This window comes from Lutjanus erythropterus, chromosome 23 (genome assembly GCF_056507025.1).
Source record: "Lutjanus erythropterus isolate fLutEry1 chromosome 23, fLutEry1.hap2, whole genome shotgun sequence".
Classification (NCBI taxonomy): domain Eukaryota; kingdom Metazoa; phylum Chordata; class Actinopteri; order Lutjaniformes; family Lutjanidae; genus Lutjanus; species Lutjanus erythropterus.
In genome coordinates, this window is record NC_139339.1 from 28,366,120 (window position 1) to 28,380,784 (window position 14,665).

The window sequence follows — 14,665 nt, forward strand, 5'->3', positions numbered from 1 at the left end:
TTGCATATTTTGCAGATAGGCTTTGTTGTGTCCTTCGGCTCACCTCTGGCATCTGGGATAAACCCAAAAAACTCCCAAATTGGAGATGTGGCGTTTTGTGGCGTCAGTGTTGGCAGTGTTGCTGACTGGTAGCGATCAACATAAGACACGTGCCAAGGACACGGGCCACCCCTGCCCCCTTGCCAATTTAATCGTGTATTGGCAATCTAGAGCAATGACAATCTACAAGTTGAAATTTAGAGGCAATCGCACAGCCCTACTCCGCACATCTCCTAACATGGACTGATGCAAAGAGCTGTATCTTCATGATACCCAAAAATGGAAATACATGGCTCTCAGGCCACAGAGAACAAAGAAATGCTGAATTGTTAGAGAAGGTTAGAGGCTGTATGATCTGTAGGCCTATACTACACATGAATGATTTGAAGATTTTCTGAACATCAGACCAGACTTGGTGTGGGAAGGAGAGGCAGGGTTGCCCTGTAGACACTTTGTTGTTGTTTCCCCACACTGTAAAAGATTGTCATGTAGATTAACAGTAAACTACTGGCAGCAGGGTTGCCAGTAGTTTACTGTTAATTTTACAGTTCTCCTATTGTAATCACCCATACAGTATGTTACTGTAATAAGACCATCTACTGAATTACAGTATGTTGCTGTATTTTCTTTATATTACAGTAGACTACTGGCAGCAGGGTTGCCAGTAAATTACCATTTTTTCTAGTTTGCTTACTGTAAATGTATTTACAGTTCATAAATGTTATAATGCCATGTACTGAAACACAGTATGGTTCTGTATTTTGTTGAATTTACAGTATACTTGTGGCAGGGTCTACATTTTTTTTTTTTTTTTTTTTCCAAATTAGCAATGGAATTTCACCATAATCCCAAATACAGTACCATGTAGTAATTTTTCTAAAAAGAGCATATTACTGGCAGTATTGATGATAGCCAATCAAGTCTTTACTGTAACCTTAATTAGCAATTTCAATGTGATATATGCAGCATATACTGAATGACTGAACTAAAATGCAGCAGTAAAAAAATCTATGGAAAATAAGTGACTTAGAAAATATAACAAACAATGTAGTCCAACATTTATTTTTTAAAAGGCAGCACCAACTGAAATACTTTCATTACATTTGTTGACACAAACTGTTTTTTCCAATACAGTTGGAAATTTCAAGTATGCCTAGCAGAACAAGGCAGTCTATTCGTTAATCAGATGTGGTAACACTAATAAACTTTTTAATAAACTTTGGGGAATGATGCATCTAACCACTGTGAGTATCTCTGCCTTTTTGATACAAAATGCACACTATGTCAGTGAGACTGAAAAATAATAAAAATTTGTTTTGTTTTTTTTTAATAATAATCTAAATGGTGGAAAATCTAGCCAGTCAGAGTGGTCCTTTACACAAAATTGGAGTGCTTTAATCAGAGAAATCGCTACAATACAATACATTTCACAACACATTGGCAAGATACATCATTCCTTCAAACTATGACTGGGTGATATGGACAAAATCAAATATCACAATTAGGGATGGGCATGATTAATCGATGATCGATAATTGATCATTAAGAATTTTGTCGATCACGTAATTTTTTTTCGATTTTTCAACAGTGTAAAACAGAGTTCATGTAGTGTGCGTCGAGAAAGCAATGTAATGAATTTCACTATGTGGCGGTAGTAAAATATCCCACCAGCGGGGGGCGATATAGCAGAGAAAACCGCCTGCGAGCTGACTTCTGCCCTGCCGCCGTATCTGAAGGTAGTAAACATGAAGCGTGCACAGCGAACAAAAACAAGTAGGTTAAGTAAGCTATAGCCCATGACAGTTACCACCGTAGCCTTCATGTAAACCTATAGGCCTATAATGTGTTATTGTTATGTGGGACCTCCCTCTCTCAGTCGTGCCTTCTGGCAAAATAAAAAAAAAAAAAAAAAAAAAAGGACAGCTGTGAGTCTACTTCGTTCTTTGATTAAATGACTATTAGTTAATAATATGATGTTTTATTTTTGTGTTTAAAAGAGGCGAAATATAGCCTATTTATTTTGTTTTAGAGAATAGCCTACTGGCTCTTATTTTGTTAAGATCCCAAGTCCCGACGCCTCCGCGTAGGTCTATTTCTATTGTTTAACAGTTGCACATTTAAATTGTAAATCGCGCAAGACGTGGACTAAAGTTCTCCTTAAATTATTATTATTTATTATGATTTTTATTCTGTCTAAAAGAGGCGGAATTGTATTTTGTTTGAGAAAATAGTACTGTCACTGGCTTTTATTTTGTGAAGAGTTTCAGCCCGACGCCTCGAGGTGTTTTGTTTAACAGTTGCACATTTAAACTGTAGCCTAAATTGTGCAAGAGGATTGTTGGATTAAATTGAGAAAAAACAGACTGCCTGTGGTATTTTTAATCATTTTTTCTATCAAACATTTCTTAATGATTAAATCGATAATTGATCGTTAATTCTCATGATTATCGATCAAAAAGTTTGTCGAAAATGCCCATCCCTAATCACAATACTTTGAACTATATCTATTTCAATCAGGAGAGACTAAGAGTAAAAGGGAAATGGTTTATTGGCACATGCATGACATATATGAAACATGAACAGTCTTTGGCGGTTAGACCCCATTGAGGTGAAACAATATGTATATACTATAAATATATATGAATGGGGGTGATGAAGCTGTAGAGAAGAGAACCCCCCGGGGTCTAGACACTGGTGGTGGTGGTGAAGAGGTGCGAAGCAGAGACTGTTGAGGTGAAGTGGCTCTGGACTCCTGCTGCCTGGACTTGAAGATTGGAGGAGAGGGCGTCGGGGAGGATCGAGGTGAACACCGTGTGGCTGTAGACTCCTGCTTCCTGGACCTGAAGACTGGAGGAGAGGGCTTCAGGGAGGATCGAGGTGAACATCTTGTGGCTACCTGGGTCCAATGACTGGAGGAGAGAGGGGTGGAGGAGGGTCGCGCTACTGACTGAATGACAACTGATGGAGCAAAAACAGAGACGATTTAAAGTTTGGCAGCAGCAAATTGACTGGCTATCGCGACCGTGGCAAAATCTGATTGGATAGTAAAGACGAAGGTGAACGCCCACAAACAGCTGATTAGAGGGAATAGAAGGGGAGAGCTGGAGTAAAGGAAATTTATGAATGAAGGCAGTGTAATAGAAGGTCTTCCTGATTGAACTTACGCTGAGCTTCATTTCAATCAGGAGAGACTAAGAGTAAAAGGGAAATGGTTTATTGGCACATGCATGACATATATGAAACATGAACAGTCTTTGGCGGTTAGACCCCATTGAGGTGAAACAATATGTATATACTATAAATATATATGAATGGGGGTGATGAAGCTGTAGAGAAGAGAACCCCCCCCCCAAAAAAATTAAATAATAAGAGAGGATACTCAGATTAAATCATGCATCCTTACCTCAGCAGACAGCACAATTCTAATGAGATAAACCATAAGAGTTAGGCACAAAAATAAAAAATGAAAGCACAACAAGCTGAAAGGAGATGGTAGTAAGCAATAAAGAAATGCGATCAGAATACAATGGACTGGGTGAAATAAGCAACTAGGATTGTGCAAGCAGAGGTGAGAGAGCACAGCCAATGTGGGGTCTACCGCAATAGGCTGCATGCAAAGAAGGAAGTAGAGTGACTGAAGGAAAAAAACCTAACCCCCCCCCAAAAAAAAAGGAAGGCAGCCACAGAAAGGCTGAATGACCCGAGGGTTGGTAAAAGGAAAAGTATGCCTGAGGTGAGGAGTAGTAAACACTGTGATGAGGACTAGACAATACTGAAGAAATGAACAAAGGGTGCTCTGGATAGGGTTGGAAGAAGGTCAGACCAACTAAAGAAATAAAGGTGTACGATCAAAGAAACGACGGAGATGCACAGATAGGCGACGCTTGTAGCCCAAAGACAGGATAGAGAGGCAATGCCGGCATTTGGCCTGGTCATTGGAAATAGAGTTGCAGCAAGAGGATTTTTTTTTTTTTTTTTTTTTTTGAAACAAAGGATAGGGAGGCAATGCCGGCATTTGGCCTGGTCATTGGAAATAGACAGAGTTGCAGCAAGAGGATTTTTTTTTTTTTTTTTTTTTTTTTTTGAAACAAAGGATAGGGAGGCAATGCCGGCATTGGCCTGGTCATTGGAAAGAGACAGAGTTGCAGCAAGAGGATTTTTTTTTTTTTTTTTTTTTTTTTTTTTTTTGAAACAAAGGATAGGGAGGCAATGCCGGCATTGGCCTGGTCATTGGAAAGAGACAGAGTTGCAGCAAGAGGATTTTTTTTTTTTTTTTTTTTTTTTTTTTGAAACAAAGGATAGGGAGGCAATGCCGGCATTTGGCCTGGTCATTGGAAATAGACAGAGTTGCAGCAAGAGGATTTTTTTTTTTTTTTTTTTTTTTGCATGAGGTCCACTGACCAGTTTTCACTTGACTTGAAGAAAGACAGGATAGGGAGGCAACGCCGGCAATCACCTGGTCGTTGGAATAGACAGAGTTGCAGCATGGAGGTTTTTGCATGGGGTCCACTGACCAGTTTTGCTTATCTAGAATGAGATAGGATAGGAAGGCAATGCTTGCTGAGCGCCTGATCGAATATATGAGAATGGAAAGGTACAGAGAACAAGATGAACGCTGAAATTGCACAGAAGTGAAATAGAGAAGATGTATACACCATGGATCAAGCACCACCACCAGTTATATGTTGTTTAAACTGAAAATAAGAGTTCAGAGGTATTTGATTAGCACACAGCACTGATGACTGGATAAATGTAGGACGTGAAGCAGACATGACCAGCAGCCTGGTTGTAGCAGGGATGAGGGAGAATGCCTTGATTTGCATAAGAGACAGCTGAAGAGGCTGTCCTGAATTTGCTGTGGATACAAAATCCATTATTAAACATTAACAAGAACCTTCTTGAAAGATAGTAGACCCACATTTGATAAGGAATTCCCTGAGTAGGAACAGTGGAGAGTGAGGATAGTGATTGGTCAAATTTTATATTTATTTAATTATCTATCTATTTATTTTATTTATTATTATTTATTTTATTATTTATTATTTATGTATGTATTTATTTATATTTATTTATGCATTTATTTATTAATTATTTATATTTATTTATTCATTCATTCATTCATTTTTTTCAACGACGCCACACTAGCATGCGCCGCCGCAATAAGTAACAGGACTTGACGGTAGTGATGAAATGAAACCAGATCTAACGTAATGACTATATTAGGGTAAATGATTTAGAAGGAGCAGAAAATCCTCTAGTTCCAAGAAGCTATAAAATAGTAATGAATACTGCATCGAAAATTGCATATTGAGAGCTATAACACCTACACAAATAGAACAGTGAACAGACAGAGTGACCGGGTATACTAGGAGAAACTGAACGCTCTTAACAACACTTAGCCAGGTTGAAACAGTCTGGGGAAGAAGGGACCTTGGGTGGAAGCCTTAGCAGGAACTGCTGGCACCTGGGCAAAGTCGTCAGAAAGTCTGGAATTGATGGGAGAGAGCATCAGCTCAAAAGTTAGAATGATCAGGCATGTGTCGGGCAGTGATGATGAAGTAAATGATGAAGACTACGTGATGCTTCTCAGGACTTAACTTCTTTTTACTTGTCTATACAGCACTGAAAGGTCTAGGCCTAAATACATCTGATTACTGGTATGAAAGAGCAGACCCCTCAGATCATCTGGAACAGGTTATTCAGTATTCACAGGATCTGAACCAAGCAAGGTGACCAGCCTTACTTTCTATGCTCTCCCTTGTGGAACACTTCCAAAATACCTGAGATCAGCTTAACTATTAGCTTGATAAAAAACAGGGCTTAAACACTATTACCTACTACAGCTTACCAATGAAGTCAATATGAACCTTTTATTTATTTATGATATGCTGTTGCTTCGCTTATGTATGCTTTAAATGCCATACCCATAATGATTTAACAATATACTTGCTTGTCTTAATGAATTCAAAAGCAATTTTTTGATTTCTAAGATCTGTAAAGCACCTTTAATTGCCTTGAGTCTGGATGGTGCTATATAAATAAAGCTGCCTTTGTCTTGCCTCATGATGGCATGATCTCTTGAAGAGGAGCGCACTATATTGATGATGCCGACATGATTGACGCATAACACTGAATGCGTTGCACTTCCTGCAAGCCCCAAAACCTGGCATGAGACTGAATAAATATCTCTCTTATAGCGCAGGGTGCGATCGAAACTGGCAGAGGAGGGAGGCCGGTGGCAGCGACCACTGCCTTGAAGAAAACACTCCCGAAACTACGGATAGACCCGCATCCGTGAAACCCCCACCCCCCCCCCAAAAAGTAAGAATCAGAGGACTGCGCCAGCTCGTTAGAGGGAGCGCCAACCAGCGAACTAGCATGAAGACATCAGCAGTCGGAGCGCAGCCTTCGTCTAAGAGACAAACCGCAGATTGGCACGGAGGACGCCATATCCAGGAGCTAAATAAGGGCGACTCTGAAGATGACGCGCTGACGAAGATGAGAGGCTCATGGAGGGAGAGAACTGAACTTTTGATATGTATGACAGCGCAGGAGGAATTTGGAAATCATGACTGTAGTTCTCTAAAGGGAGGACTGGACTCACACTGATTGCACTTACCTATCAACATAATTCCCTGTATGGCTGCCGACTCTTGCACATATTATGTTACTAGGTTTTTTGTTTGTTTTTTTTTTTATCGTAACTATGCGCCGAGAACTACCAAACAAAATTTCGTTATGTGTAAGCATAAGGACAATAAAGACACTTGAACTTCATCTCACGGAGTTACAGGTCTGCTTGGGCTGCAACAGCCGAGAAGACGCATGGCAAATATTGGAATCCCTGTGATGCCACAGATTCCACAGGATGAATGAATAGGCTGCTTGAACGCATCAGTGATACCTGCTTAGAAAGCTAGCACCTGAACCCATCAACTTATCATTTGATGGCATTATACATGGTGTAGGAGAGAGAAAGCTCAAATGTAAACGCTGGTCGCGCAAGAGACGGGGCCGGAGCGAGGTGCGGACGGCCGAATAATAATTATCCTTCCTTAAGTATCTTGTGCGCTATACTTTACTGAGAAGGCTTAATAAATAATGTTCCTTCCATACAGGCATAGAGATCGCTGATTAGGCCAAATAGCATAGTTCTGCCTGCTCTCCGTGTAGACTGACAGATACATGCGATATATGCAGCCCGAAAATAATAATGCTCAATAGATAATCTATGATCAGCCGGGATCAGCAGTTTTGAACACAGCAGTATGCTTCCTGTGGCCATGCTTAACGCACTCGGGGGATGCATGAAAAGGCTACCCGAGATATTGTCTACCTGGAGAACTGATCTCATGGGCTGGATATATTTGGTGCTTGAGTTGCATACGGCCTACCTAGGAGGGTCTGGAACGGCTGAAGCCGGGGAACCTGAGAGGTTCTCGTAGCGGAGGGTGACTGCAGCATGGGGCCTGGCGGCACAGAGACGCTGAGGAGCGGACGGGTTGAGGCGGTCTCCGGTGCTTGGAGGCGTGCGTCGATGCATGAGTAGAGTCGGTAGACTGCAGGAAGGAGGGCAAGGAGTTGTCCACGTCGCCTGGGATAGAGGAGAGGAGGGAGCGGAGATCGAGGTGCAGGGGAGGCCTCCTCTCAACGCTGAGGAAGCCTGGTTTCCTGGTTCTTAGCGGCCGTGAGCACACGGCGGGGGCCGACTGACGTTGAATCTTGCCCTGGGAGCAAACTCTGATGAACACGGCACTTGTTCGGCCAACTCACGATTTGGAAGCGTGCATGCCCGCTGCAGGAGAAACGCTGGTTCACGAATATGGGATAAGAAGCTCGTCCTCGTCTGGAGGCCATCAGAAGAGAGGGAGGAAGTCGGGGCTGGAGCCCTCGAGGGAATTGAGGTTGTAGTAGGACTCACTTGAGGCACACCAGGGAGCAAATGGTGAGTAAAACATGAGCCAGTCGCGCTACTGACTGAATGACAACTGATGGAGCAAAAACAGAGGCGATTTAAAGTTTGGCAGCAGCAAATTGACTGGCTATCGCGACCGTGGCAAAATCTGATTGGATAGTAAAGACGAAGGTGAACGCCCACAAACAGCTGATTAGAGGGAATAGAAGGGGAGAGCTGGAGTAAAGGAAATTTATGAATGAAGGCAGTGTAATAGAAGGTCTTCCTGATTGAACTTACGCTGAGCTTCATATCTATATTGCCCCGCCTTATTGCACACAGTTACTTTATAGGCACTTGATATGTCCATGCTATGAAATCACAGGGCTCCAAGTGCCTGTCCCTCACAAACAACAGCTCAGACACAGTGTTTGATAATCAAAATTTCTGCAAAAGTGAAATACACTGCACAAATTCTAAATCAACAGTTTTAGCTTATCTCAGCATTTCAAAGCAAGTGTTTTCAAATTAACTTAAATGGGTATCTTAAAACATAAAGAGAAGGCTTTGAGTCCACTTACAATAGAACTGATCAAGGGTCTGCCAAGATTCTGCTGACCAACAAAAATGAACATATACAAGAGCACTCCTGTCCTTGGACAAGTGAACAGGATCCCTTCTTGTTAACATAAATAGTAGTTCTGCAGCATAAATACGCAACTTTTTGAACATTGAACATTTTTTTGACATGTAGCAAATTTAGTAGACAGGAGAATAAGAAGACATAACTTAAGACAAACAGTGTGAAATAATCGTGGCTGCGTTGATGTGAAGTGCAGGGGTAGAAAGCTTTCACTGACCTATATGAAATTCCACTCAAAGTCTATGAGGTTCTTAAGAAGAGTGGACACACAAGGATTGACTGTGACAGACTTCTTCTGAACGACTCTCCCTGTCCTGTTGGAAACAATCTTGCTCCGGCTGGCCTTGGTTCCTCTCTCTGGGTTGATCCCAATGAAGCGCCTGAAAAACATAGCAGTCTGAGATCAGAGGTTGGACATAAAGTCTACTACAATATTAAGTAAGGCTGCGGTGATATGGACAAAATCAAATGTCAAAATATTTTTGCCCAAATATCTCAATATCAATGCTGTGATGCTCTTGTAGGGATGACTATTAGTGGTGGTGATATTTGTATCCATGATTTTTGATAGACAGTAATTTAGATATGATGACCAAAGGCTAGAGAGAAATATTAGAATGGCTGCAACAGTTTCAAAAGTTCAGAAAATTGCATCTCTTTACTGTAACGCGCCCTTTAAAACCAGGAAAAGGCAACAGTTACGCCAGAGCCAGACATAATGGAAAATAATGACCTTAGTTAGTGTCATCAGTTTTGCCTGTGTTTACCCCACAATTTCATGTCAAACTGACTGCTGTTAAAAAGATCTGTTGGACAACACAAGCTTTACCTCTGAATGAATTCAAGTGTACAGGCAGCCTCCTCTTGGTATTGTAGGTTAAAGATGTAGAATACTGAAAACAGAGCAGCAAGCCCTGTCACAAATGTTGGTTGGATGCCCTCAAATAGGACATGACCCTCGAGGCTGATCATCCAGCGTCCAGCAGTCACACGCTCTGTTCCACCTGAATGTGACATTAGAGTAACTTCAGAAAGCATTCTGTCTTGTATAAATGTCTGTGCTTGGAAGAATATTCATGCTTAATTGGAATACAGATAAATTTAAAAGCTCAACTGAATATGAAACATATAGTATGTCAATTCATGAAATACAAACCAAGCAGTATTAGACGAGGAGTCAGAGGTAGGGTGAGGGTCTTTTCAACATCAGCCACTGTGGCAGAACTCTGTAGTGCACAGACAATATAACTGTACTGAGAATATTAGTTTCATAATATGATTTTAAAGATGGCAACAATTCAATGCAATAAAAATGAAGACTTTCATTAAGGACTGTGAGAAGCTCAAAATGAGCATAGATGCACCTCTGATTGAAGAGGTAAGGCCATTTGCTTCTTATATCTTCAACGGCAGGGGCTGGAATTGCATTTATATGTCTACGCAGTAGACAGAATGTGGTTTCCATGAGACTACAGACCTCTGCTCTTCCAACCCCACCTGCACCTTCCTGTCTATAGATCTCCTCCAACCTTTGGCGTTTTTGCTCCACAGTATCATCAGTCTCACCTGGTGGGAGATCTGGCTGAAATCTAGTACATCCATATGTGTCAGTAGGCCCCCTCTTGCACACAGAGCTGGATCCAGAGCACCTTGGAACTCGGTGGCGTTCAAAGCTGCTGTCACGGTTAGAGTTCTCAATGCGAGTTTTCACCTGAATAAGGAGCGAAGTATGACCACCTGCCATAAGTGAGCCATCTGCAAAAACATCAGCAAAACTCTGGGGGTACTGCCTCACAATATTTCGACAAACTGTAAGACACTGGGAACGTGTTGGGCTAGCTTCATATTTCCTCATTTCGTCTACAAGCACTCTCACCATCTGCCGCCGCTCTGCAGGGGTTGGTCTTTTCCCATTGGCAATGGCTGAACGGATTGCCAGTGCATGTGATCCCATGGCACTTGGAATGTTTCTGGCCACGTTTTGGATATCTGGGATGGAAAACCTCTGCTGTTTGGGCTGCTCAATTCTGATAGGTTAGACGATGACGTGGATGGCAAAGACGATGGGCTGGATAGTGGTGAAGTGGTTTCTAGTACTGATGGGCTGGAGAGTGGTGTGGAGCTTTGCATCACCGTGAGATCTAAAGTGATTGTCTCTGTCTCTAAAACAAAGAAAAACAACACATTAGTGAATGATTGTTAAAACATGGCAAACTGACAAAGTGGCTTGTAGAATAAAAAAAAAACAAAACATCTGCACACAGCCAAAATTTTCCAGTGTTAGCTAGTGGCAAGGTTCATTTCAAGCCAAAATCACACTGAGTCACGTTTACATTACCTGATTTAAATGCATCCAAAAGCTTCCGGAGCTGAATAACAGGTAAGAGGTCAGCCATGTCTTCCTGTTGTACATATTTTAAGTCTTCCTTTGATTCTAAGCCAGAGCTTTGAAGCCTAGAAATTAGTTGCAATTGGGTCTCTTCAGAAAGGTTTGGCAATGCCCTGACGATGATGCCCTTGATTTCTTCACCTAAAGCAGACATTGACCTACAATGAGAGCAAAGAATGGTGGAGAACTATTTGTGACATGCCACCCACAATGTATTCAGGCAATGGATAGTAATCAAGCAGGTTCTCTTGGTTAACACAGCAATACTTCTTCTGACTTTGTGTAAGGCAATGAATGCCTATATCATGGAGACGCACAGCTAGATATTTCTCAGTAATAAAATGTACAGCTGAATCTCTATGGATGAGTATTACTTTGATTTTTCCCAGGACGAGCCCTTCCTCACCATTATCAATCACAATGACCATGTTCTTTTTGTATTTAGTACCCATCACAATCACTTCATGGGCTATAAGAGTGTTTTCTGGCTCAAAAGTGTGGCCTGCAACTGACTCTCTGATGTTGTGATTGTAGTCCCCTAAGAAAAACTCTGTACCCTTCTCTACTACAACAGCTGGTGGGAAGAAGTTGCCAGCACTCAAAAAAGCCTGAAGAAGTTGATGCCTCTCTGCGAGAGTTGAGGAAAGGTTCTTGAAGTTATGCAGTTTCCTTGCACACTGTTTAAAATATGTATGCTTACTCTCAAATCGTAGCGTCCACAGACGAATGAGTGGCCCAAAGTGCAAAATAAGCTCTGGATAATGAGAGATATAATGATGTTTGGGCTTCATTGGGTGATCAGGAAAAACATGATGTCTGAAATACAAATATTCATCAATAATAACTCTTAAATAGCCTATTTGGCCAGTTGAAATGGCTGGTGCACAGATCAACTCCACAATCTCTCGGAGTTGTAAAATCAGTTGCCATACTTCGTTATGATCTGGACTTCTTATTTTCTCTCCAATCAAGACCGGCAACATTCTGAGCAAACACCAGTTTTGCACAGCATGCCCACCAAGCTTGTCACTCTCTGCATTAACCTCACAGGGTTTATCGTTGGCATCATTCCCAAGATAATGGAACTGGTTTATTCGTTGATTCAACTCAAGGTAAGTAAACTGTTTGTCCACTCTGACAAGATGCTTAATGTACAATGCCAGATCAGATGACACAATGCCTTCAAACAGATCATGGCCAAGACAGGGGGGTAATCCTGGTTGACATACGTGAAAGTAAGTCAGCTCATTGAACACAGAGTCAAATTTGACACCTCCACTTACCCCATCATTGCTCTGAACATGATCTCTGTAAGACTGTGTGGTCCGGTTAGTACCTCTGGAAAGAGGATTTTTCTCAAATGTTTTTCTGTCAATTTCACAATATCTGCAAAAATGGTGACTCCTGCTGAAATTCTCAACAAAGCCTCCAATATTGTGTGAACCTAGGTTGTCACCAGCGATTGCACACAAGGTTCCTTTGCAGACTGTTCCATCAGGCAAGTCAATGCCACTGACCTCAAGATCTTTTAGGTCTTTGACAAGGGGGCCCATGACTAAATCTTGACCAAAATATTTGAAATCCTGTTCTTTACAAAGACGAACAAGTTGCATGTGATCAGTGCTTGACCTGTTCTGTGGCAAAATGTCTGCAAGAGTGAGATACACTGCGAGTATCTTGTGTTTTTTCTTGCCAGACCCAAGAGGATTTACTACTTCAAAGGAATCCTGATATAAAATCAAACCAAGTGATGACACTTCTGTCTTGAACAACAAATTCTCCCTCATATTATTGCCATCCCATACATCTCGAAGAACATCCTCACATGGGACACGGGAGTGTACTTGTTTGTATTGTGCTCTCACTGACTCACAGTGAAAGAGAGATTCTATTGTTTGTTTGATTGGGACATATTGAGCAAAACATTCTTTACCTGCCTCATTTTGTCCCAAGCAAATGGGCACTGGCTCAACATAATTAAAACTATTTTTGAACACGTTTTTTCTTCTTTGGTCAGTTTTCAGTGTCTCAGTATTGCAAGCCCTCAAGAGATCTTCAGTTTTTAGGACATCAGTGACTGTGCTAATGTCAGCTTCTGGGACCCCAAGTGCAACCAGTTTTTCTTTCAGTTTGAAAAGTAAGTGTGACTGGCTGATATCATGTATTTCTTGAAAATCTTCAAGAATAACCTGAATAACAGAGGATGGAAGCAACAACTTAGCTGGCAGTTTAAGATAAAACAGGGCTAAATTTTTCAAAAACTGCACCGCATCAGCATTTTCTGGATAGACATCTGATTGCTCACCACTTACATCACTGGAAGCACTGAGGTCCATATCAAACTGCTGCTCCCTTTCATTACTGTCATGTGAAGTACTTGGCTTTACAACTGAAGCCGTGACAACAGAGTCAACCAGGCCAGCCTCAGAACTGTTTCTGTGTTTTCTAGACATATGTGACGTGAATGTTGATACCACTCGAAACTGCTTCTCACATTGTCTAAATGGACAAGCAACAGTTTTCCCCTCTTTGATATGCATTTTCAGATGAGAGAAAAAACTTGTAAAATTCTCAGAAGTGACACTGCAAAAGTCAACATGACATGTTAGCTCAGTTGCACCACATAACCTTGTCCCAACAAGTTGACTGACTTTATGGTGTCTGTAAGCATGGGATTTAAATGCTGCAAAATTTTGGAATGTCCTTTTGCAGTCAGGCAAGGCTCACTTGAAAACTGAGTTTGGAATATTCCTATGAATTCTCATGTGCCTTACATATGCCAATACAGTGGCACATTCAGTAGCACAGACCTGGCATGGGAACATTTTGATAACACATCCAATGACAATAAAAATTGGTAATACAAAAATGTTTTAGCTCAGTATGTCATGTCATGACTCAACAGCATCAATGCTGAGAAAAAAAAATGGCTTCGGCAGGAGAGTATCAAGCAGACTGACTGCCTACTGCATTGTAAGCACTTACTGATACAGGCCCATAATACAAAAAGCATGTAGCCAAAGAGCCAAAGAGAAATTGTTGGTCACAAAATCAGTGTTAAGTTAGTCTTTTAATGTTACAACTAATATCACCCATTCATGTGGAAATGCACAGAAAAAAAGGAGAAATCCTTAAAAGAAAAGCAAAATAATGCTTCTAGTCACAAACCAACTGAACAAACAAAAACCAATATGACTAACTTATTAGAACTATTCAGAAATAAGTCTCACCTACAAAATAATAATATAAAGTACTGTCCAGTTACGGCATGGCAAGTTAAGATGACCGCATGAGAGTGCTGCACGCTAGTTTATGTTATCAGTCACACTTTGTGTAAGGATAGAAAGACAATAGTATGCAGGGATGAACTGGAACTAAAAAACAGCCCTGGACTCTGACCCAGCCCAGCCAGTTTAAGTAGAATACTCACTTAAAAATGGAGGACACTCCTTACAGATCTCTCTGGCTTTACAGAAGAAAACAGTAACCTGAAAGCACATAGAACATATTGCAAGTCAGGATTAGGGCTGGGCAATTTGGAGAAAATATCTAATTGCAATTTTTCTGACTAATATTGTGATTTGGTGTGTGATTTAATTTTGTTAAATCAAGCTTCAGTTCAAGGCTGTCAAGTTTTTGATCAAAGACTTAAAGTTTGAACTGCTGTGGTTAGACCGGACTCAAAAGTGGAGTACCACAG